This window comes from Aotus nancymaae, unplaced genomic scaffold (genome assembly GCF_030222135.1).
Source record: "Aotus nancymaae isolate 86718 unplaced genomic scaffold, 86718_ANA_hifiasm-v0.15.2.pri h1tg000006l, whole genome shotgun sequence".
Taxonomy (NCBI): Eukaryota; Metazoa; Chordata; class Mammalia; order Primates; family Aotidae; genus Aotus; species Aotus nancymaae.
In genome coordinates, this window is record NW_026988417.1 from 14633318 (window position 1) to 14659388 (window position 26071).

Genomic DNA, 26071 nt, shown 5'->3' on the forward strand with positions numbered 1-26071 from the left:
TCAGATCATTTCACAGAGGGCTGGATGGGCAAAATGAGGCGTTTGTCATCATTGATACAAATGCCCAGTAAGACGGTGGAGAAACAGCCAGAATCAAGATTGCTCATAACTGACATGAATCAGAGACTGCAGCATCTTGCACTAAGGGCAGTTGGGGTTTGGATAGGAATGGCCATTCTCAGCACTGTTCATCTCCACCATCTGCCTAACTCCTTCCTCTTTCCCTGGACACGTAGTCCTTGCTGATTGTTGCCTGCCAAGTCATGTCACACACGCCAGCTCATTTGGCCATCTTCTCTGCTGAAATCCAATCTCCACATCCTTGATTACTCCTGAAAACTGATTAGTGTCCATTTGCAAGCAATATTTTCCTCCTAATATATCTAGGTATGTATGATCCAGAGGGCTGCTTTGATTTCTAGAATATTAGCTTAGAAAAGAATGAAATCTAATAAAAATATCATATTAGCTCCAAATAGCTGCATAATCTGTGTCAATGAGATGATTTCCATTTGGTCTGCAGACTGTAGTTATTAGCATTAGTGATCCTTTGTGCAGAGGTTGGGGAATGAGCAAACTATCATTTTCCAACAAAAAAGGTCTCAAATCTTGGAAATTGCTGGTGCAATGCCCACTTTAAAAAGCCAGCGACATTTTGTGTTGCCTTAAAAAACATATTTCGGTATTATATTTTAAAAGAAACTGGCCTTCAAGTTCATTCCAGGACAAGTTTTAGATTCTTTAAGAATAAAGTTTGGTAAGACTGAAACAAAGACTGTTTAGTTTGGACAGACAAATAGCCAACATACCCATAAAAGGGAGGACTGGCTAAGTATTTTTCTTTCAGCTCATATTTTCAGATTTTCTTCAAAAGCTAGTATAACAAAAATTCGAGAGGAGCCACATAACACACCCATAAAATACAAACACCTCAAACAGAGCATGTGCCTCAGACCAAATCGGTCCAGGGAACCTGTGGAGATGTGGGCAAGGCTGTCGTCTATGACTTCCCTAATAGGTTATGAAAGTCATCAGAAGAAAGGAAAAAGGGGCATTTTCTTAGTGTGCACTGTGTGTCTGGCTTTTGCCCTGGGTCCTGACAGGGAGCTGGACAACTATCTCATTTGGTCATTCTTCCAACTATCCCTCAAGGTTGTTATCGTTTCCATTTCACCCAGAAAGAGAAGCTGAGGAAGATTTAAAAAAAATTTTAAAAATTTAAAAAGACTGGACAATATGACAAGTGTGTAGGGCAAGCTATGAGGTAGAAAATGAGGCTGAAACCCTTATTTGTTTAAAATGTGTTTGAATTAATGAACTTATGAATCTTAACAGCTTTTTCTAAAAAGAAATATATCCTACAATGATCCTAGAGGCCCTGATCCATTCTAACCCTTGAAATTTGGAAGCAGTTGTTTTGTGGGAATCTAAAGCTTCAGTCAAGGTGCACTGCATTATTCATGGATCTCAGGGAAGAGGTACCACCTTCCTCCCCAAGGTGGCTGTGCGCACTTAGTCCTCACCCAAACCCATTCTCCAACTAGGGTACATAAGGCTCTGAGGTCTCAAACCTCATGGGATAGAAGGATGTACAGGGTCTGAAGGAATGGGAGGATGTGCATAAAGTTGGGAACATGAAAGGAAAGACTCACACACAGAGTTTTTGGCGAATGCCAAGTAGCCCTGTTTGGCCAGAGAAGAATGTTCTGGAAGCAAAGTAGTTAGGTAAGGGCTGGATAAGAGAATACAGGAGGTAATTTTTTTGACCTTATTCTGAAGGAAATGGGATGCTATGAAAGGTTTTTGATTGAGGCAGACATGTGGAAAACAGAGCTTTAGAAACATGAAGCTGACCGTGTGTATGAGGGACTGGACGTGGGGAGGCCAGATGGGGAATCTCCTCGGAAGAATCCCATGACATCTGAGGGTCATGGCTGTTCTGAGGCTCTGCGTGTCATTTGAGCTCAGCTGCGCTCTGTCCCGAGTGCCGGAAAGCCTTTCAGAGGAAGCAACGTCTCCAGGCTGCCTGTGCTCTGCCCAATGTGGTTCACATTGAATGGTCTAAATCCCTAGTCTTTGATGTGGAAATGTCATGAGGACATTGAGTGAATTCCAGGAAATCTTCCAGGGAAGAACACATGATAAAAGAGGCCCCACACTATAAACATGAAGACCTCAGGAAGCAAAGACACAGTCATGGGGCAGGGGGATAGATGCTTTTTTCCTAATGCTATAGGACATAAATTTACATTATGGGCTCCCAGGCAGAAACAACAGAATGGGAAGGGTTCACTTGACCTTGGCCAGTACTTTTAGGATGACTTTCTTTAGACACACTGCCTCATCCCATTCCTGCTCATACTTGCATGTGTTTCACCACAGGATTCTTACATTGGGAATATCCTAGCCAGAGCACGCACTTTTGGGGGGTTAATGGGTCCATGCTGTTTACAAGTTGTAAAAATTCAAGAAGGCTGTGCCAGGGAACTAGGATTCAACCTGAGTGCACTCATTAGCTATGTGACCTTGGACAAGTTTGCTCAGTTGCAGAATAATAATAGAAACATGAGGATCTGAGGAAATAGTACATATGACAGCATCTTACTCAAAGTAAGGAGTTGACACAGCAGTGAGCAGGGTCATAAATCAATGCCAGCAGAGCCAGGCAGGAGATGCAAATGAATGGTGTGGGCTGGGTGAAGACCTGAGGATGTAAACCTCATGTGACTCACACAAAGAGGGCACCAGCTACTGCCCCCTCATCTGCTGCCACCAGAGAAGTCAAAAATAGAGATTTCTATGTGAAATTGCCAAATTTTTAAATAATACCAATTAATATGGATCATGTGTTAAACCTCAAACTAAGCAGCGAATCAAATTTTGCTGCAAGTCTGCAAACAAGGACTAGCAATTTGCTGCTTGTGATAGATATTGAGACCATGCATGGTGAAGCCACTGGAGAGTTGGCTCAGACCCCTGTTCAGGCGCTTGCTAGTTGTGTATGTTCTCCAAAGCTTACTTTTCTCATCAAAAAAATGTGGAACATAAAGAAAACTCCTAAAAGGATAGTAGGAATTAACTGAGATTACATGCACAGGATCCCACCAATCAGAAAGAGGCTGGAGCTAGTCAGGAAAGCCCCTTGCCATGGCCAGGCATTAACCCTGTGGTTGCTGGTCTTTGGGGAGGTCTAGTTGGTTGGACTGGTGGATAGAAAGTTGGAGCAATAGCCTTAACAAAAGCTCTTTGCCCAGTTCCAAGTCCTCTGTAATGCTCAATAAATAGCAACAGTATTTTGTTTGTTCGTTTGTTCATTTTTAAAAGACAGGATATCTCTACGTTGTTCAAGCTGGAGTACAGTGACCCAATCATAGCTCACTGCAGCCTTTAACTCCTGAGCTCAAACAATCCTCAGCCTTCCAAGTAACTGGGTCTACAGGCACATGCCACCATGCCTGGCTAATTTTTTTATTCTTTTGAGAGACAGGGGCTCACCAAGTTTTCCAGGCTTGGCAATGGTTATTTTTAAGACTCAGTTAAAGTTTGCCTCTCGTGCCTGCTCCTCACCATCCAGAATGGTTTTCATGACACTTGAAATTGTGTTCTGTGTTAAGGAGGATAAAAGAAAGAAGCCAGGCTCTGACTATTAGAGGATATACCACATCTTAATGACTCATCACAGACTTACACTTATGTGTAAGTGTCTCCTCAAAGGTGCAGAGGAGACAAATAGGATCAAGGAGTATGGAGAAGAAGGAGTGCAAGACGAGCAATAGTGTCTGGGCTAGTTCCAACCATAGAGCTAGGAGTGGACAGACTCGGATTCATGGGCTTATGCCACTCACAAGCAGTCTCAGGCATGGCCGTTGATGCTCTCTGGTCACTGTCTTGAAATTTCCAATAGTTGCATTTTGCATTTGTGTTTTGCAAGTAAAGTGAGATGATGGGGCATGCATCAGGGGTTTGGATTCTTCTTTCCTCTTTCAGACAGCTCCCTTGTTCTTACCCAGCAGCCACCGCCACCCTCTATTCCCAATGCGGGGCTAGGCGCAGGCATGAGGAAGGTCAGGTGCATACATTTATAAGCCAAATTGTAGGGCAGGGTCCAATGCCTATGAGTGTCTGCTCTCACCAGCCAGTACCCTTGTGCCCAAGGGACTTACAAGAAACAGCAAATAGAAAACACTATGACAAGTCAAGAAAGAGACCACAGAAGAAAGGGAAAGGCATCTGGCTTCTCAAACAAGGTATCTCACATTTTCATTTTGTTCTGGGCTTATAAATTACGTTGCTGGCCCTAGGAATAAAATTGGAGGTGGAAAGACTCTCTGGGAACCCAATGGGTAGAAATAAAAGAGAAATTTACTCATGCTACTTGAGTTTTGGGTGCCACAATTCTTCCTTATGTAGAACTCTCTAGGGCATTGTAGGACATTTAGCATCCCAGCCCCCTTTCCCCCTAACTAGAAGTATCAATCCCAAAAACTTCCAAGGGATTGTGATGCCACATCCCCACAATTGCATTAAAACCCATGGATGTTTTCTCTCAAAAACCAGGGTGCTCAAAGGAAATGTTAATACAAGAAATAGGACTATGAGATCTTTAAAATCTCAGCATTGAAGGGATCTTAGAAGCTGTCAATCAAACCTCCCAAAACCCCTGGAGTTTTCAACTCCTTGGGAACTCCTGATGACCAGTCTACCTCCGCCATTGTCAGGAGTGAGTCTGATTTCCAGTTTCAGGAATATAGCTGGAGCAGGCTCCTTTCCCTTCTGAAGCATGGCCCTTTGCCCAAAGACACACCTTCACAGTGTGTGATAAACAAAGCAAGCCCCAGTACCTACTCCCAGTTTTCTTTGACATGGTAAGGAAAAGGAGAGACTTTATAGACAGAGAGGAGGGGCATGGTTACAGTCCCTCACCCTGTCCAGGCAGAGTTAGATCTGAGTGGTGGCATCATCCCTGCTATTTATGGCTTGCAATATTCTTGGATTTGGCTTCATCCGTCGAGGGTCTGGCAGGTATAACAGCAATGTTCTATCCACATGAAAGGCCTTCAAAGGCTACCACTAGGACAGCCAGCCATCCCCTGAGTAGCCAGGGCTTTGGGGTTAGGTTGGGAGACCAGGTGTTTAAGAGTCTGGTTCTGTGGATAGAACTAACCCATCAATCTTTTAAAAACACAAACAGTTAATTCTCACTATTCACAGTTGTTATATTCTATAAAGTCATCATGAATGCTAAATTAGCAAATTTGAACCATTGCTCCCAGGGAAATAAAGAGGTAAGTTCATGAGAGTTCCTGGTCATATTTTTGGCAATTGATCATTACATAGCCTTGTTTTATGTATGCCTATGTTTAACAACATCTTATTTTACATATATTATTGATTCACTAACATTGAATTCATGGCCAACATTGCTGTAACTCATGCCTGAACGAAGCTTACCTAACACGTGTTTTCTTCATGAAGCACATCATAGCTTTCTTGCACTTAAAAACACTGGGCAGCATTTCTATGCTTGGAAGACATTTTAAATAGAAAAATCACCAATAAAAAGTACAAAAATGCAGGAAGCAGCACTAAATAAACTGCCAAAAAGGACACTTGTTTACAGTGTGAGAGCTGAAAGGAGAAGGCAGAACACTGTCATCTTTGACCTGAGTTGTTCTGTTCATGTCCATCCACAAATGACGTTGAGAGCACCGTGAGGTTTGATTGGGGGCTTATAAATAAATTTTAGCAAGTAGATGAATTTGCAATTATAGGATCTTCAAATAATGAGGACTGACTTTTTCTAAAAGTCATTCACACACTTACCTACCAGAAATAGCATCTATATGTAAACTCAGCTTAGCTGGTCTCCAGTCAAGTCATGTCAGGTAGGTTTATATCTAAGACCTATAAGTGGCTAAAAGGACCCCATAGTAACCTTTGTATGATTGATTCAATTTAAATATTTTCTCTTTATTATCTATTGTTTTCTATGATAAGCTACTATATTTGTAATATAGGAAAAGCAATATAAAGCAATATAAGGAATAATATACAATTGTAATATAAGGAAAAACAAGTCCATTTAGTATCTAAAAAGGATTAAAATTAAAACAACTTTTTGGTAATTTCAGGATAAACTCCACACCCCTGCTTGGACACCAGACTTTACAAAGCTTACCTCTTGGGTTTCATCTTCTTATATTCTTCAGACGCACATTCCACTTTGACCATCATGAACTACCTAAAACTTCCCAAATTTATACTGCTGCTTTCCACCTTCTGTTTGAAACATCCTATAGGTTAAGAAACTGGCTTGGGAGATTATTCAAAATTACACAACTAATGGAATGATAATAATAAGGAAAAAACAGTTCAAGGTTGCTCTGAAGCCCATACTATCTCCCCAGGCTCAGAATGAAAAATTGAAACTGTTAACGTGATTTTTTAAAATTATCATTGTGCCATAATCTCAAGCATAGACACATTAATCGCTTACACTGCTTTTAACATTATCCTGGGGAAGAAAAACCCTGAAATATACTCTCTGCCATTACCATATATACAGGAGGTCAAAATGATTCCAGAAAGGTGTTTCTGCCTTTTGAGAGGAATGACCCAGTGTAGTCAGAGCAATATTTCAGCCAGACATTCAAGCCCAGTTTGCAAACACATACCCTGTGTAGTCAGATTTCATAAATATGGTCTACTCTGGTTTCTTTGTTTCTTTCATTCTAAGAATTTAATATTGAATTTCAAACCCAAATGGCATAAATAAATTCCAGATGTCTTCCCAAATCCCTAAATCTCATATTAGACTAACGAGAGGCATTGCTATATATGAGTAGATGGTTACATTTAATTCCCTGAAAAGCCAAAAGGATCTTTGGGAGGCTCTTCAGCCCTCCTCCACCAAGAAAACACATTAACTCTTCTGAGTTTCTTAAGAAGCTGAGTTCTCAAGATCCACAGCCCATCTGTCTGACATATGTTCTGCTGCATTCCTCCTCTCAAGGGGCAAAAGAGCATCATGGTGAAGTGGTGAAGTGCAGGGCACAGAAACCAGGCTGACTGGGTTCCAATCCAGCTGGATGGTTTTGGGCAATCAATTATGCTCACTATTCCTCAGTTCTCTGTAAAATGGAGGTAAACATAATACCTATACCTCAAAAGGCTTTTGCAAAAATTAATGAGTTAATAATTTAAAGTGCTTAGCACAGTGCCAGCCACACAGCAAAATCTCTACACTCTTATTTTCTAAGAGGTGGTATATAAACAGCTGACCTGGGAGGTCCTCGATGGCTGAGAAATTCCCTTCCCTCTTTACCTCTAGATAAGCAAGTCTAAGCCTTCAACCTTTGATACGTAAGATTCATCCTTCTGTGGGATCTAATCAGCTAACTTCAGATCTCAGACCCCTTCCCTAAGTGTGGTCCATCCCCTACTTCCCCTACCTGAGTCAGCATTCCTGATCCTTGTGTGTTAACTACAGGCAACTTGACCTGAAGCATAACTCCACCTACAAAATGTAAAAGTTCTATCCTCAGAGTACTTGTGAATGTAGCTTTGTGTCTGCAATTAATTAAAGAAGATCATATATGTAAAACACCAAAGGACTCACAATAAGTGATCAAAAAACCTAGAGTTTTCTTCCTTCTTCCTCTTCCCCCTTAATGGCTGGCACTTCTGTTTGTAAGAAACATGTGATTACGACCATGAAAGACCTTCATTGCTAGCCTTTGACAGAGCATTCACAGCCCATATATCCTTCAGCACCGCAGTTTCATGTCTCTAGACCACACATCGGTGCCAGATGGTAGCTGGACAAGCTTGGCTATTTCATACTTGACCATCTTTTCACTTTTCAATAGTAACAAAACCTTGCCAAATAGTTTATTGTTTATAAAGCACTTTCACATACATTCCCTTGAGTACTCTCCATGTCAACTCTATTAAGTAAGTATCATCATCATTATCATCATGATTTTGCAGTGTGGACAATTCAAACCTGGAAAGATAAAAAGACTGGCCTAAATTCACTCCCCTGATAAAAGGTTGAGTAAGAATTTGAACCTGAGTTCCCCGCCTTGAAATTCTGTACCTTTTTTTTCTACCAAACTTCATTGCTAACATTATAGGATTAAATAATGAAAACCTTAAAATATGCCTCATTAATTATTTGGTTACATGTCTTCCCTTGATGGTGTTTTATTATTACTATTATTATTTTAAGCTTTGATTTTTCTGCTTTGTCTGGTTTTAACATGGTTGGCAAGATCAAGCCCAGCTCAGTCATTCAGCCAGGTGGAGCTGTTTCCATAGGCTGCAATGATTGTGTGTTGGATGGTTAGTATTTTTTTTTTTAAAGACACATAGACTTTTTATTTTTGTTCAAGTAGACCAAAAGCTTCATGGTCCTAAGAGACCCAGGTTTATTCTACCCTTCTGTTCCTCCAACCTGGTATGTACGGTATGCAGCTATTGTGATCACAGGACATTTACTCTACCTCAATGCCATGACTGCATTCTGAATCAATGGCAAACTACATAAAACAAAATCTGAATATGTGAAACCAGTTAAGCCTTTCTCCTTTAGGAAGCTTTCCCAGCAACCTCTTCGATCAACCTCTGCTTACTTATTACTGTCCCAACTCAGTGGGTCACAGCCTTGACTAGCCACAAAGGCTTCTGGGAAGGTGGGCATTTACCTGGCCACATCGCATCCCCAGACAAATGAGGCTTCTGTTACAAGGAATAATGGCAAAGTGAACATTGGAAAGCAACTAACAGATTTTTCTAAGAAAACCCATTTATTGAGAACCTGCAGTGTGTTAGGCACAAACTAAGACAATATTAAGAAAGAAATATCACTATCATTGCATTAAACATATAGAAAGTGACATCCAGAAAGATGTAAAATGTGAAACGAGATGCACTTGTCTCTGAACATTGCTATGTGGGTTTTCCTCATGTGATAATACCCGGTTCAGAGCAGACACTTAAAAACTGGCTTCAAATGTTTCCTTTCCTTTCTCTCCTCTCTTGAAATTAAAGAAGCAATGTCAGCTCCTACTTGGAATGCCTTTATATTCACATTGCCTAATTAGTCTTGTTATGATCCTACTATGGCTACCATTCTGGCCAGTGTTATCTGTATCCTCTAAACCATCACACCCCTGACTTGTCAGAGCCTGTCAAACCTTTTCTGTGTCGTGTTCTGTCTTTTTGGTTGACTTTCTAGAGCTGTAATGACATTGTTTTCACTTTTAGCATTATCAGGTAAGACATAAATAGTCTTTGGCTTGGTGATTTATCAGCCTCTTCATTGTACTTGGCACTTAGGAGGAGCTGAATGATGTCTGCTGAATGAATGAATCTCAGCTTCATCATTTAACAGCTGTGTGATCTTGGGCAAGTGTCATAGCTTTAATGAGTAAGAAAAAAAAATAAATGTTTGTTGTTATAAACCACTGAGATCTGGGAGGTGTTATGCAGCAGTATTAATAACAGCATTAGCTGATGACTACAGCCTGCCACCATGTAGATGGGGGAAGGAAATTTATGGAAGAGAGATGCTCAGCAGATAATGCCAAAAACATTTGCCATAGAATATTATCCATGCTCCAATAAGACACATTGTTTCTCTAGCATTAATTAAAATGAACAGACAATCCTGAATTGTAATAACTTCACATATAATAAATACTAAAGAAATGCCACATAAACTTTCCATATGTTGTATACATGTTCTGCCACTTTTAAAGTATGTATAAAACACCACCATGGAGAAAAAATATATTCCCTGGGAAAGCATCATTCATTGCATAAGTGGGCAAGCACATGGAATAATCATGACAAAAGAAAGTACCCAGAATCCTTCTGTCATTGTCACAGCTAAATTATAAATATGTTGGGCTTGAGGTATATGAAAGGTCTCTCTGAACAGAGAATAGCATGGGCAAACAATCTCTTTATTTTGACTCAAGAATAGCACCTCTTGATTGTCAGTGAAAACCAAAGCTAGAGTACTTTTGAAAAGCTGACGTATCATCACCTAGGGGTTCATCCCAGGCAAAATGAAAATACGTGTCAGAGCTGAACAGGGTTTTTCCTTTCTTTGCACACTGGTGTGTCTGACTTCTCTCCATGAAATATCCAGTGAAATGAGGATTTTACAAGCAAACGAGCAGGTGTTTGGCACCATATATAAGTTCATACATTAAAGTATGAATCAAAATCTAGTATATTTCAAGGACTTTGTCAAATAGCAAGGGATGGCTCTTAGATCTCTTTTCAGGCAGCATAAACTACTGGAAATATACTTGTGTACCTTAGAATCAAAAAGACCTGGGTTTGGTTCCCAGGTCTACTGTCTTAACAAATGTGCAACTTTGGACATATTATTTATCACCACTAAGTGTTTTCCTCATCCGTGCAATAGACATAATAATATTTAAATTGCACCAAACAGAATTTCCACATTTGCAGTCAAAAGAAGTTGAATATCAGTGATTTCATGTGGCTCAACTTAGACCCGTCTCTCGGGACTGGCTCCCAAATAAAAGAGCTCATATTTGTCTATTAGTCACAACTCCTTTGGTTGCACATGACAAGCACCCATCTCATTCCGGCTTAAGAAAAGAGGGAATGCATTAGCTCATGAAATTGGGCAACTAGGAATGGTGTTAGCTTCTTGTGTGGTGGGATCCAGAGGCTCAAAAGATACTCCAAGTATTTTTTTTTCTCTCTCTCCCTCTGACTTCGTTCTGTACCTGTGGACTTTGTCATGCATGGTGGAGAAGATGGCCAGTGACAGTCTTCACTAAGAGCAAAAGGGACTTCTCTATCTCAAGGGCTGTCTTCCTTGGGTTCCATACTCACCCCTCAACTAATCACTGTTGCTGTAGGTGTCAGAGATAATAGTCTGTTTTGCTTAGCCTACCCTGGCTAACTTGCTTACCTCAGTGGGAGGCAGCGGGAGTGAAGGGCACTAGGCATGACAGCCCAACTAGAAACACATAAGATAGGAAAGAAGTTATCCAAAGATTACTGGGGTGCTGAGCAAGCAGAATAAAAAGATGTCCGCTACAGTATGCATAATGTAACACAGATCCCAGCACATGGAAGACAGGCTAACAGCTGGAGAGTTTCCTGTGCAATGCTCAAAAAATGTAAGAGACACAATTTACTGTCTCACTCAAAGATAAGATGGACAGCTTTTCCTGATTTGCCTGGGACTTTTCTGGTTTTAGCACCGAAAATCCCATGCCATGGAAAACTCTTCAGTTTTAGACTGAACTATCCGTTTTAAAACTGAAAGCCTCACATCTTGGGAACCCCCTCGATCCCAGGAAAATTAGGATAGTTGGTCACCCTATCTAAAAATGGCACTTGTAAGTGTAAACTTTAGCTACAGTTGAGGGCATGTTAAGTCAGTTTACTGCTGCTGCATCATGGAAGAAGAGCATGGTATGGCACATGAAAAACTGTGAATAGTCCCCTGGAAAAAAAAGAAAGCACAGCCCAAGTCTGTGGTCACTTGCAGTTATAGCATCTAACCCTTTGCTTTGCCTCCCTCCTCTGCCTTTTCTTTTCCTTTCACTGTGTCTTTCTCCCTTTTTCTTTTGCCTCACTTTTTTCCCTTCCTCTGTTTTCTTCTCTTTTTTAAATTTTCTTTCGTGGCTACATATTTACCTTTCAAATAACATGTGACTTAGATGTTGTTTGCAATCTCCAAAGGAGCAGTTATGTGTTCCTGGACTAAAACAAGCCAGCCTCAGTAAATATCGTTATCCTGAATAATCTACCAACTAAGTGAGAGCTTCATTGTTAAGACAGGAAGTGCATGTGTGATTCCTGTGGGTTGGCGGAGACAGCATGGTCATGCTGATGAACATGAGGAATGGAAAAATTGAGGGGAAAAGAGAGTGATGATTGTAAAATTAAGAGACTGGAAAGTCGAAGGACTTGAGACTAGGCTCTTTTGAGGTATATTTTTGTTCAAGTATTTACATAGGGAATGCATCTATTTATCCACAACGAAAATTACTGGGATTTGGGACCTCTTTCTTCTTTCGAATCAATTAATTAAGCAATGTAAATCAGGAGGCACTTCTGGGTTTCAAGCTATGCTTTGAAGCTAGACCTGCATTTGAATGTTTTCAATCAAAATCTTAAAATTAGAAAGAAGGCAATTTCCAGTAGTCTTCAAAGGAGAACTATTATTCGGGAAAATAGAGTCTTCTAAATTATACTTTTGAGAGTGCTGTGAATTTTGTTGCCCTCATTAGGTGCTAAAGTTCTAAAGAATTAACTCCATTTAAGAACTAAATCCAAATACTCTTTCATGACAAGGTTTCCAGCAGCAAGTGGCAGTCTTATGCTTGGGACTTCCACTACATTTTCAGCACTCATATATCGCTTATACAATTTTCACCATTACCTAGTACTACCAGCACCATTTATTTATCTGGCATTTTTCTACAGGTTGACTTTTTAAATTAGACACACTGAGCTGATGCAGCCAATGCGGCTCACTAGGATGTACGTGTATCAGTATCACAGGGACCAGGCTGATTCCCAGATCTTGTTTTTGAAACCCTGTTGGAAAGAAAATTATTGTCACCTACAAGAAAAGCAGAGAAAGGACTTGCAGCCTCCACCTGGCACTTAACTTGGTTCTACCTTTTGGTAGCCTTGAGATTTTGTTTAAGTGACTTTAATTTTCTACCCATATAGTGGTAAAGATTAATTAAGATAATGCTCAGAAGAATCAATGAACTTTGCTAGCATCTAACAAATGTTAGCCAGGAAACTTCTTAGTCCCACTGGTTGCAAGTGGCTAAGACTTGCATAGTTCTTTAGGGCGGATGGTTCACTTATTCTGCAAAAGCCAACCAAATGGTGAATGTAAAGCAAAGATCATATTCTGAAATATGTGAGGGCAAGTTGTTTCACTGCCTCGTGGAAAATGATGTTAAAAAAAATTAAGTTACAGCCAGGGACCATCTCTGCACGCTAGAATATTTTGAGAGGAAATATGTCTTAATTAGGAAGGGACAAAGGACATGTCATAGAGTTCATTTCCCTCAGCTTCTTCAAACCAGATTTTGATCACTTGTGGTTAGTGAGTCAGAGGTAAGGATGAGAAAAGAAAAAAAATACGTTAGCAAAATTTTGAGAGTCTCTGCACACAAGTTGTACTGATTCTCAAGTGAGAAAACAGCCCAGAGTGAGGGAAAGGCCAGTCTCTCCTTCCTCTGCAGGGAAACCAGCATCATTTTAGATTCTAGACGGTTTTTAAACATTCTGTTTTCTGATTATTTTGATATATAGGAAGGCTACTTTCATGTATGTATTTTTTGTATCTATTAACTCTGTTCAATATATATTATTTCTAATGGCCCTTGTTAAATTTGCTGCACTGTTTAGGTGTACAGTTTTATCTTCAGTAATGATAGCTTGGCCTCCTCCTATCCATTAGCCATACCTGTTATTGTTTGTTTCCTGCCTTACCATATATAAATTATTTTACCATTATTTAAGAATGATTAAAATAGTTTTGCATTTTTAATCTACTACCGTAAGGATGACTTTGAAAACTGAGCAATTAAAAGTCCAACAAATAGCTAAAAATCTCTTTTGATCACTTACATATAATATGATGATACACTGAGAATGCCTTGGTAATCCTGTGATGAAAACAATGGGAAAGAAGGGCATGTGAAGTACTATCAGTGAGTAATAGTTTAGTTGAATACATGGATGAACATAATGAAAGGTAAGCACCAAAATTTGACTGGAAGCCTTCACATGTGACATAACACCAAGAAATTATTAAGCACCTCAATCAGCATTCAGTTAAGAAAATAGCATTGGTTAGAGATTTAAGACAAGAAATTAAAGTCCTTAAGAGCCATTGAAAGAACTGTAGAGAATCCATACATGAGATCAAATTGCATTCAACTATACTGAATTTTGCAGCACAAAAATGAATCTACATAAAAACTGGTAAAAACTAAGGTCTGTAGTCTGCCTAATACTATTGTACTAATGTCAAATTTTTGATTTTATGATTTTTATATTGATATAAGATGTCACCATTGAAGAAGCTAGGGCATTTGTACAAATTTTTTGCAACTTCTTATTAGTCTATAAATATTTCTAAATAAAAAATAATTGTTTAAAAGGGATTCATGTGACCAACAACTAGAGGAAAAAAGCATTCTGTTTGACTGTAAACCCAGGAGAACAAGATTGCTGGGAAGCCACACAAAAGTGTGAGATTCTAGGATCTCACCCAGAAGTTCCTGCAAACCTCACATCAGCTGGCTGTTCCCGCTCTGTAACTGGCACCAAAGAATAATGTCCTCTAATTATTTTCTATCTTTCACAACCCTGTGTGTGCCCTCCTTGGCTGGCTTTAACCAGGGACTCTGCCTACAAGTGGTTCTGGGAAATGTAGTTCCAGGCTTCCAGTCCCCATTCCCTCAGAGAGAGAGTAGAAAGGGCCAGGGATGGTGCTGAGTTGAAAATATACATCTCAGCTCACTCATATTCAATAGATACCATAAACTTACATTCTAGTCTTTGAAAGGAGATTAGAAGAAGGAAATTAATCAAAACTTTTGGTTTATAAATAAAAGAAATGTATAAATAATTCCATTTCCCAGCATGGTTTCTTAGCCTAATATTCTAGTTATCTTCATCCAAAAGAATTTGTAATAAAAATATTTTCATAGGATTTTTTCCAGTTTATAAAACAATTCCACATGTACACTCTCATTGGCCCTCCAAACAAATTTGAGAAATAGATAATAATGGAAACACTTAAGATTTATCTGATACTTTCGTTTCTACTATCACATTTTCTTGTAACTCACCAACAAAACTAGGCTTCTTGAGGTTCCCTAAACATAACATGCTGTCATTTCGTTTCTTTGCACATGTGGTTCCTTCAACAGAAAATGTCTTTCCCTGGTAGGAATTCCTCCTGGTTCCTGTACATCTTCACACCTCTGTCCCATCAGCTCTTTCTAAGAAGAGACTGAGGCTGATGTGGTATGAACAGGCAGCCCGTCCTGCAGAGGGCTAGGCTGTGCTGCCCTTGCAGGAGCCCAGGCCTTGACCAGCAGGCAGCAGATGTGACCCAAGATCTGCTCCTCAAGCTGCCTCTTTTCACATTAACAACCTCATTCTTGATTAACCAAACCTAGCAAAATAGGGGAAGAATGCACTTGGTGGTACACAGCAGGCTTAATAAATGGGCCCCATTAGACTGTTCTTGGGCATGTGTTTACTAGTCACACTGCTGCAGGTGAATTTTGTAGGGCCTTTCTTCTACTATTTATTTCCCCCAGTTTGTCACTGTCTAATCTTCCCTTCCTCCTCTGTAGGTTCTCACATTAGTGTTCTAATGGCTGGACACATCTTAGTAAGCAAAGCATCCCTGGCTTCAGGGAGCTTACAGACCGGTGAGGGAGACAGACATTATGCAAATTATCTTAGAAATATATAACTATTGCTATAATCACTACAATAATAAAACCACATTTATGAAATGTTATGAAATGAGAAAAATTATGAAGGGGAAGTGTAGGACAGTATAAGAGAATATAGCAAGGAGGAGCAAGAGTGGGTGAGGCTCAGATCAAAGAAAGCATCCCAGGGAAGAAGCATGTGAATTCAGTTTGAACTAATGAAGAGGCTCACTAACATGAAGGAGGCTGGGAGGTATGCAGGGAGAGAACATTCCAGGCAAACTCTCTACAGCTGTCAGTCTAAGCTCAGCAGGTACATGGAGGGAATCCCCATGGCTTCCTTCTCATGGTGCTCTGGGTAACAATGTCTTGCCTCCAGGCAACTAAATAGGGAAGAGTGGGAAGATATAAAGGATCACAGCTCAAAACCTAGGAGAGAAGAGGAGGTAGAGGCAGAATGTGTCATGAAGGGAGCAGGGTTCTGGTCATCACGGTTTACATTTGGTCACTGCCACTTACTAGCTTTGTGACCTTAGAAAAGTCACTACCAACCTATCAATGCTGTTTTGACAATTCAATGAGGGGAAAAAAGGCGCAATAAGTATTAGCTCCCTTCTTTCACTTCCTGCAGCCTTGCTATGGACTGAATTGTATCACCCCAAAATTCATGTGTTGAAGCTTTAACCCCTAGCATGACTTTATCAGGAGATAGAGGCTTTCATAGCTAATTTAATTCAAGTTAAATAAGGTCATAAGATGGGTCCATAATTCTTTAGGACTATGGTCTCTTAAGAAGAGAAGGAGAAAGATCTCCCTCTATCTAGCATACGAGGACACAGAAGGGAGGCCGCCATCTGTAAGTCAAGAAGAGAAGCCTCACCACAATCCAACCATGCTGGCACCCAGATCTCAGACTTTCAGACTCCAGAAATGTGAGAAAATTAATTTCTGTTGTTTTGCCACCTAGTCTATGGCATTTTGTTATGGTATCCCAAGCAAGACTCAATTAGAAAATTTTTCTTACAGATGATAGAGTGCAAATCTTAACTGAAATAACATTTAGATAATAAATTTATAAAAGGTAAAAGAAGTGAATGGAACCATAAAACGTAAATTGGACTTATGACTTGATCATTTTCAAGGGGGTGCTCATCTTGATTTATTTGATCTTTGTTCATGGCTACTACAGAAATAAAGACACTCCCATTTGTGTCAAGACACTGTGGATGCCTTTCTATGTGACTGAACAAAATGTTTTCTCTTTGTTCTTCATTCTTACCATTACACGAGAAGTGGAAGGACAATTTGAACCCTAAGAAAGAAAACCAATAGTGGCAAGCATGAGAGACAAGTACCAAGAGTTGAATGACAAGGGAAGAAAGATGAAATATACTCCTCAAAAAGAAAAAAGGGGAAAAGGTCAAGTTAGAACCCAGGAGTCCTGGCCCCAGGTGGTCTCAGCCAATGATACAGATGAAATGGGCAATGGTAGTTGCACATCCCACTGGAAAATATCACTGTCTCAGCCCATTGGTACCACCATAACAGATCACCACCGACTAATTTACAAACTACAGAAATTTATTTCTGACAATTCTGGAGGCTGGGACATCCAAGATCAAGGTGCCAACAGGTTTAGGGTCTGGTGAGGACTCTGTCTCTGCTTACAAGATGGCACCTTGCTGCTACATCCTGCATAGGGACAAATGCTATGTCCACATGTGACAGGAGGGTAGAGGGCAAAAAGGGCTTAGCTAGCTCCTTCCAGCCCTTGTACAAGGTCACTAATCCCACGTAAGAGCCCTGCCATTGTGACCTAATGACCTCCTAAAGGCTCCACCTCTTAATATTATCACATTGGATCTTAGGTTCCAACATATGAATTTGTGGGGGGATGCATACCTTCAAACCATAGCAACTACTTTCCAGTTTCAAAGCATGAAGCACTGCAAAGCGCTATCTTGATAAACACCCCATTTGATTCTAACCACAACAAAATGAGGTAAGTGCAATGTGACAGGGATCTCATATCCAGTGAGTCAACTATGTTTTGAAATGTTTAAAGGACTCCACAGGGCTCCCTTTCGGCTGTTAAGTGTTTGAGGCAGTGGCCAAGCTTTACTTTGTATTTCTAGACCTAGTGTTCTTTCTGAGGCAAATGTTAAGATATGCTGTATACCTCTTCATCTAATCTTGACCTGGATTTCCAAGGTAAAAGTTTTCTCTATGTTCTATCTTATTTCCTGGCCAGTATCCTCCTCCTTCTCCATCCAAAAGTCACTCGATGATTTCTTTCAGTAAGAAAATAACATTGAAAGGAAAATGAGAATGGAAAAGAGAAAAGAAGCATGTAAATTGGACTATATCAACAAAATTTCATCATAAGATACAATTGCTTTCATCCTGGACAAAACTATTTCACAGAGATGACCACATTGTATGACCAAGCAAGGGTCACTATTAACGATTTTTATTCTGCAGCTGTGAAAACCAGAAGTCAGAAACATTAAGGGCCATGTCCAGTGAGAGGTATCTTAAAGATCGGGAGTCAGATCTCCAACCCTTGCATCTGCCTCCACCTCCCTACAGTGGACAGAGCACTGGCTTGACAGTCGGCTGTTAGGTTCCTGTCCTTCCACAAACCAGCTGTGTGATCCTGGTCAAGTCTTGTAAGCCCTGGGCATCATTTCTTTTGACTGTCAACCAAAGGGGCTGGGCAGCACGGTTTCTAAGAACATCCTTTAAAATGGCTGATAGGAAAGAAATTGCAACAGCTGGTCTTTGAAGACCAGTCAGAGGTGCCCTGATTTCTTCCAGCACAAAAATGAGAAGGTGTTCAGCTAATACTATACTTTTAGAAAAAATATTGTCCATACTCACTGTGCTATTTCCCAAATACAATTTGGGGAGCAAGCCAACAGATAAAGGAGGTTATTTATTTTTGTTTGTAACGTCGACGTTTTCTTTCGGGCTCGATCAAACAATCAGGAGATCTGTGTAGGCCACAGCGTCATTGCTCGCCGGGGTCCTTGCCCGTTCCCTCTCTCTGCCACTGCTCAAAGCCTGGGAGAACGCTTTTGAAAGCGAATCAGGAAATTACTTATCAATCTGAAGCCCCAAAGAGTTATGAATACTCCTCGCTGCCAAAGGGGAATGGGATTTTGAGCAAAAGCTCCACATCTGCGCACACTAGAGTTCAAAGACTCCAGCTGTTGGAAGGTCTTGCAAGCAATGTAAGTAAACAGCCCTCTCTCCATTGAAGTGAATGTCTTCAGGCTTTTTTTTCCTTAGAAAGGCGTCCTTTGGCTCATGTTGGTGTTTCTCTCTCTCTCTCTCTGTTTTTTGATGATGTTCAGGGGTGTTTACTGACTGGGGCTTAGTCAATAACACAACTCCTCTGGGGGTTGCTTCTGCTGAACAAGAGAGGGAAAGTGAAAGTCGTCAGAATCGGCTTTGCTTAGGAAGGGTTAGTTTTGAAAAGCCCTTACTTGCCAATTATGCTCCTTCATAGCTATAGATACATAATCAAGAGGAGTGTGAGGCCAACCCTGACACTCGTGGGGACAAGCAGAAGTGGCTCTGTAGCCTACTCTGAAAAACATAATTGTCATCGTGTCCGTTCCTAATAATTCACATTGAAGGTGCTGTCTTCATTTTGATACACTGTAGGATTTTAGTTGAGGAAAAAGAAATCATTAAAGCGAATATTGTTTTGTGGAGATTTCCTTATAGTGGCATAAATCCTGTGCTCAATTTAGTTTTCATTAAGGGTGTTGATTTATTTACTGTCTACTTTATTATTAAACAAATGTGCTCACCACTCCACTTGGCCATGGGGGGATAATGCAATCATTGCAATATGGAAGCAGAAACATCTAAATTGTGTTGGCAAAACTATGGGTTTGCATTAATAGTGATTCTATAAATGGAATGCATAATATCCTAAATGTTGCATTGTACTGGGGTACATTTCTTTTATAAGTATTTCAAATCAAATTATGGGTAATGACTGGGAAACAGGGAATAGAAATATAACAAACTTGAATGGAATCGTTTTGTTTTGATCAGCCTTTGTTCCCAGAAACCTGAATGTCCATTTTGCAGCAGATCCATGAGTTCTATGGTTGCAAGAAGCATATGTCATGAGTCCTTACACTCCGTCTTATCATCAGACTATGTATCTCTCAATGTGTTCTGATTCATGATTTGAATAAGATCCCACACCCTCAGCCTGGGATGTGTTCCCCCAGCTCACTGGAAAGCTCCTCCAAAATACAGAATAATTGCCCTTAACTCTACTTGACATCTGACTTCCTTTCTTCTCTTTGAGTAGTTTTGGCATACACTTCCACATCCTGTACTGTTAAGATGTGTTTCATTCCCAATATGTCAGTCATTGTCAGCACATACATAAGCTACTTCCAAGAAAGGCTCTAGGTGAAAACGGATTTTAGTTACTGTAAATTTATAACAGCCAATTTTCTATTTAGCCCTTTCTCAAGCAACTCATCTGTACTTTTATTCTAAGGTGATCTGTTACTTTTCACCTTTACCTAATAAACAAATATTATGTGCCTAATGTGCTGAAAGCAATAAAAACCAAATGTGCCACGATGCTCCCCTTCTCATATAAACATGTCTATAGTTTTTAGGCAGCCCAAGTGTACTTTTGTGTTCACAGGCAATAGCTGCATAAGGTTGAACGCTGAGTGTCTGAGCTGTGTGGTGCACTGCATAATAAAATAGAAAGAAACAAGACTGGAATGTGAAAGTAAATTATTCAAACATTAGGAAATATTCACTGAGCATTTGTTGTGTGCTGGGCCCTTCCTAATCATGTCTCATGTGCTCGTGGGAGCAAGAGGCTCACTGGTAAGGTGTAGAGGCTCTGAAACCGGAGTTCCTGGAGACACAAACCAGATTGGCGTCTGTCTGAATCTGTGTTGGTTGCTTAACTCCTCTGTGCCTCAGTTCCCTTGCAATAAAATAGAGCTCATAACAGCAGGGTTCATATAAAGCTTGAGAGTTGATATAGATATTTTTTTTTGGTCTCTTTCCTATATGAGAAAACCAAAGCTAGCGAGGTTTACTTGCCTACATTACACAAGTAATGATGGCTGACAGGGCTGGGATTTGGAAGTAAATGATCTGTTTTACTCATAATAGAGAAAGTCCACATTTTAAACCACTGCCTACTGCCCTTTTGTTGTTGGATTCATTCATCTGCATTCCTTCATCCAGTTCTTACAACGGCCTTCTAAATAAACATTATTGACTATGACGATTTCAGACAAGTAAACTGAAGCTCCAAGACATGAAGTTACTCATTCAAAGTCACACACCTAGAAATTAACAGTGCTGATCTCCAAACACAGGTTTTCAAATTCCAAGTTTTGGGCATGTTTTTTCTTTTTCTTGCCAATCTGTGAATGAATGGGTCAGGCCCACACCTGCCCTCTTGGGAAGAGTGAAGTAACTAGCAATGCTAATGGTCACCATCAATTAAGCTCTCACTCTGTGCTTGGCACAGAATCTCTTTAATTAAAGTAGGTCCCTGTGCCCCTTTGTTAATAAATTCTCTAGATGATTCTAGTATGCACTACAGTTTGACAGTTCTATAATCTGGGACCAAATGGAGATTGTTATACCCAATATGACCTAATCTGAAGAAGGTGAAAAGTTCTGATAGAGGTGAGAAATTTTATTTTCCCCAACTCAAATTTGTGGATTACTCTGTGGTCAGAATCAACACTATTTCAGGATTATTTCCTGTCTTGTTGATACCCCCATGCTTTCTTCATCTTTTGGCCCATCTCATCTGAACTTCTTATCATCTTTGATTGCATCAGGTATCAATAATCAACAGATAAGTCGATTTCTTTCTCCTATAGGGTTTTCATGACAAATTTGTGCAACTCAATGGAATTCATCATTGAATTGAAATAAAGCTATAATATCTATGAGAAATTTACTTAGTATACTTTATACAGAGAAGCCAGCAACGTAGACTATTTACTGTGTTGAATATAATATATTCAGGTTGATTTCTCAGTGGCCCAGATAGATGTGAGCCAACAGGAGATGCCAAACACATACTTGATGTACTGGGAACTTTAGATGCCTGAGAAGAGGTCATTGGAGGGAGCGGTGGAGTAGAAACCATTGAACACTGGAAATCATTTCTTGTGATGTTAGGACTTGAAGCAAAATAACCCTGGCTTTCAGTTCTAGTTTCCCCACTTTCTAACTGCAAGGCTCTAAGCACATCATTTACCTCTTAGTTTGTGTAACACACATAAAAAACTTAGCACAGCACCTAGCATAATAGATGCCTAAGAAACTGGAGTTCTTTTCCGCTTTAACCCTGGTCCATTCAATCCACAAATTTGCACTGAGGACTTATATGTCCTAAACATTATTTTAGATATAATAGTGAACAAGAGCCAAAGTCTCTGCCTTCATGGAGCTTGCACTTTAGAGGAGACAAACCACAGAATCACAAACCAGAATGTAACTTCAGAAATTAAAAAGTGGTATGAATAAAACCAAACAGAATAACGAGACAGAGTGACTAGGTGCCAGGAAGGGGCTAATTCTTTAACTAATATAGGCAAGGACCACCTCATTAAGAAAGGGGCATTTAGCACAAAGCTGAATCATAAGAAAGACAAAATGACTCAAAGTCATGATTAAGTAAGCCACTGACTAACCATGGAACACTAGACAAGACACTGAAGCTCTTTGTAGGCCTGTTTCACCACCTATAAACTGCACAGCTGGAGTAAATCTATGGGGCTTCTCTAGACCTGCTCTGGAAACTCTGCTTTGGAATTTTCTTTTCTTTTCTTAATATCATATGCCATAAGTAACTGTATAAAAAGAAGAAAGGAAAAAAATCCCTGAACCAAACTATATTACAGTTGCCATTTCATTCTTTCTTTCAATGTTCTGGGCTTTTTCAACACATTCTACCTCATCAACATAAATTAATAGGTCCTAAGTGAATGAAGATTAATTAACAATGTTTTTAAAGCTCATATCATCACAATACCTAGGAATTACATTGTTGGAGAAGACAAGAACCACAGCATGGCAGATTTTTTGGGATGAATTGTAAGGCTTCACAATTACTTCATGTGTGGCTTCAAGTCTGAAATTGTACATATGTCAGTCGAGTCAATATGCAAAGCTGCCAGAAGTCAGTTGATCCAACACTCTATTAGCCAAGAGCTAATAGACTGTACAGTTTTTAAAAACAATCCGTGGTCTAAAATGTTCCCTTTCTTAAAACGGTGCAGCAGATCACTTGGGTCTAAGTCAGCGGCCTACTCAAAGTGAAGATCACCATGCAGAGAGCTTGCACCAGAGAAGCAAATTTTGTCATTCAATTAGCCTAATAATTGTGGCCAAATCTTTGGCTGTAACAATCCAAATGACTGTCTCATTACCGCATTTTGTCTTTGTCACCATAGTGTAAACCTCAATTATGAATCTGCAACCTAGAATGAGAATTTGGTAACATAATTGTTGTATAGCAACATAAAATATATAGGTCAATGTTTTCAGTTTTCAAGTACGTTATTTTTTGCTTACTTTATAAAACTGCAATCTCCCCAAATTGCAAAACATATTTCTTAGAATTTTTTGGAAACAAGTTTCCAAGTTAAGATTCAAGGACTGAAAAATTAGCCTGTAGTGAAGAAAGGTGTGGAGCAACTCGTGATGCTTCTTGGGCTCTGACCCAATTTCAACCAGAGGATAGTGGTAAGTTGTTGTCCGATGGGCAGAGAAGGGGGAAAGTAAATGCTGCTTTTGAGCATTTACTTTTATGACAAGTAATATTCCCAACATTTTACACGTATTAGCTCTGAACCATAGCTCTAGGGAGTATAATGTAGCTATTACTTTGCTTATTTTACAGAGAAGGAAATGAGGTTTAGTTACGTTAAATAACAAGGAAGTTCATCAACTAGCAAGCAGCAAAACCACAAGTCAACCCAGGACTGTTGGACTCCACAACCTGCTAACTTTCCACTCTATCACTCTGCTTTAGAAAAATAAAGGACTTTTTTTTTGACCCACATACAATACAATACAAATTCTATTTCAGCAAAGAAAGAATTTACTGTGAGTTTTTAAATGCTGACAAGGTCTCCTTAGGGAAGAGGCTGAAGAATCGTCTTCTTTGGAGGTCTATTAAAACCAGATCAGTTATCATGTATGGCTGGTATGACTTCAGTGTGGTCCTTCCCCAAGGTGAAAAGAGACAAAATGATTCCTCAAGTTCCTTTCTAAACTTACAATCAAAGTCCAAGTCTACATCCATGCAAGGCAAAATGGTGGGGACATGTTAAGTCCAGTTGTCCTAATCTTCTTCCCCTACCCCAGGCCAAGCACTTTGGTTGAAGTGATGTCTAGACTACTGGAAGTGCCACAGTTGCTTGAATCATACTATGTGGACCATTTTCCCATAACCAGGGAGTAGACCCAACTCTGCTGCAGTTAATGCCCAACAAAATGAACATCTTTCCAATGAATCTGTCATCTAATTCAAGGGCTATACTTTCAGTGTTTGGGAACCACAAATTGGGACAAAAATGCATGAAAATTGAACTGTGTTAGAAAGTAGGAATACCTTTTAACATTCTGGTTATTATCAGCTAGGATTGTATTTGTAAGTATCAGAAAACCTAGTTCCTTTAGTATGCAGGGGGTTTATTTTTCTCCCACAACAAGAGGCCCAGAGGTAGGTCTAGGGATAGCATAGCTATCCAAGGATGCCACCAGGAAACCAATGTCCTTCTCTATTCCTGCTCACTAATTCTAGCATGGGCTTTCATTTTTATGGTGGTGATATAGCTGCTGCACCTCCAGGTATTGAGTTCACATTCCATGCAGGAAAACAAAAGCCTTTTCCTTGTCAAACTTTGCCTTTTTATTCCAGAAGGAAAGCCTTCTTCCAAGACTTTCCATGTGCATTTTATTGGTGAAACTGTGTATGTAATAGGGCTGCCCCTGGCTGCAAGGGACTCTGGAAGACTGTGTATTCTGCTTTCCAGACTTTCATGTAAAAAAGGTAGGGGGAGGCCAGGCATGTTGGCTCACATCTGTAATCCCAGTACTTTGGGAGCCTAAGACAAGTGGATCACTTGAGGCCAGGAGTCTGGCAAACATGGTGAAACCCCATCTCTATTGAAAATACAAAAATTAGCTGGGCTTGGTAGTAGATGCCTCTAATCCCAGCTACTAGGGAGGCTGAGACAGAAGAATCACTTGAACCTGGGAGGCGGAGGTTGCAATGAGCCAATATCACACCACTATACTCCAGCCTGGGCAACAGAGTGAGACTCCATCTCAAAAAAAAAAAAAAAAGGTAGGGGGAGAAGTGAATTGGGATGGGTCTTGAGTGAATCAACAAACCATACTTGTCAAAATATGCCTTAAGTTCCTGTTTCTGAAAACAATAAATTTAGAATTTAATATATAAATTTGACTATGTTACATAAACATTTGCTAGCTGCATCTCTTTTAATATTTAAAAATTATTGTGAACACGAAAGCATTTTCTTAAAAAGTGAAAAGTGGCAGATAGGAACAAAGTTCTTCCTGAAGTAGATAAAATGAGAAAAACATGAGTTTGGGTGCACATGAAAGTCTGAATTCCAGTTGTACACCTAATTAGGTATGGGATGTCTCTGGACTACAGTTTCTTCATATTTGAAATAAAAGCAATAATAGCTACCCATAGAATTTCTTTATAAATAAATAAGATACATAAAATTTTTATATGCTATCTAAAGAGGCTAGCATGAAATAGACATTCAGGAAATGGTAATTCTCTTCTCCTTCCTTCATACCTTTTATTCAGCAAGTACAGAAACCTTCATGGAACCCAACTCAGAGAGGATTGATAGTTGAAGAATCAACTCTTTGATTGTGAGAAATTAGAACAAATCTGAATGGTGTGTAGCCTCTCTCTATCAGTGCATGCCAAGATTCTTTCATCTGGGGCTTCATCGCATTATCTTAGCAAACCAGACAAAAATGTCTAAGCGAGTTCATTTTCCAAGCTTCATCGTATGTTTCAAAGTGCCATCTGTTTGTAACTTGCTACAAAACAGAGTCAACAGAGCCATTTGGTGACATTTTTAAAAGTGACTTCAGTGTTTGTTTCCAAGGGATATAATTCCTAGAATTTGTGCAATTTGTTCTGTGTTGCTGTGATGTGAAATAAAGCCTTCACAGAGGCTCTCAGCTGTTTCAAGACATTATCCTCATCTTAACCCGTGAAGCCAGGTTTCAAATTAGGTTTCTTTCCATTTTAATTATCTCCCCATGTCACTGTGACCTTTCCAGTCAAAGATTTAAAGCTCGTCACCTCATAGTCACCATTGCAAAATTAAAAAGAGGAAAATCACAAACAAACAAAAAAAAAAACAGCCTACAGATCTGCATAGCCGAAATCTATTCGTTAGCCAAAAACTCATTTCTGCAAATGATAAAGCAAAAAAAAAAATTTCTAGAACACAATTCAAAGCCGGTTTGTGTTCACAAATGAATGCTGAAACCTTCAGCAAACTACCATTTAACCTTAT

At 39.7% G+C, this 26071-nt stretch overlaps 1 protein-coding gene across 2 annotated transcripts in view; it reads left to right on the forward strand.

Moving 5' to 3' along the window:
* The window catches only part of C1QTNF7 (C1q and TNF related 7), a 100914-nt gene that overhangs the window by 13298 nt on the left and 61545 nt on the right, over window positions 1-26071 (forward strand). Inside the window, exon 1 of one of the 2 annotated variants that reach the window (XM_012472450.3) lies at window positions 18384-18709. The exons of the other annotated variant lie outside the window; for it this stretch is intronic. The gene's annotated coding sequence lies outside the window, so the exon portion shown is untranslated. Of the gene's footprint in view, window positions 1-18383; window positions 18710-26071 lie in introns of those variants that run through there. 2 annotated transcript variants of the gene reach the window in all.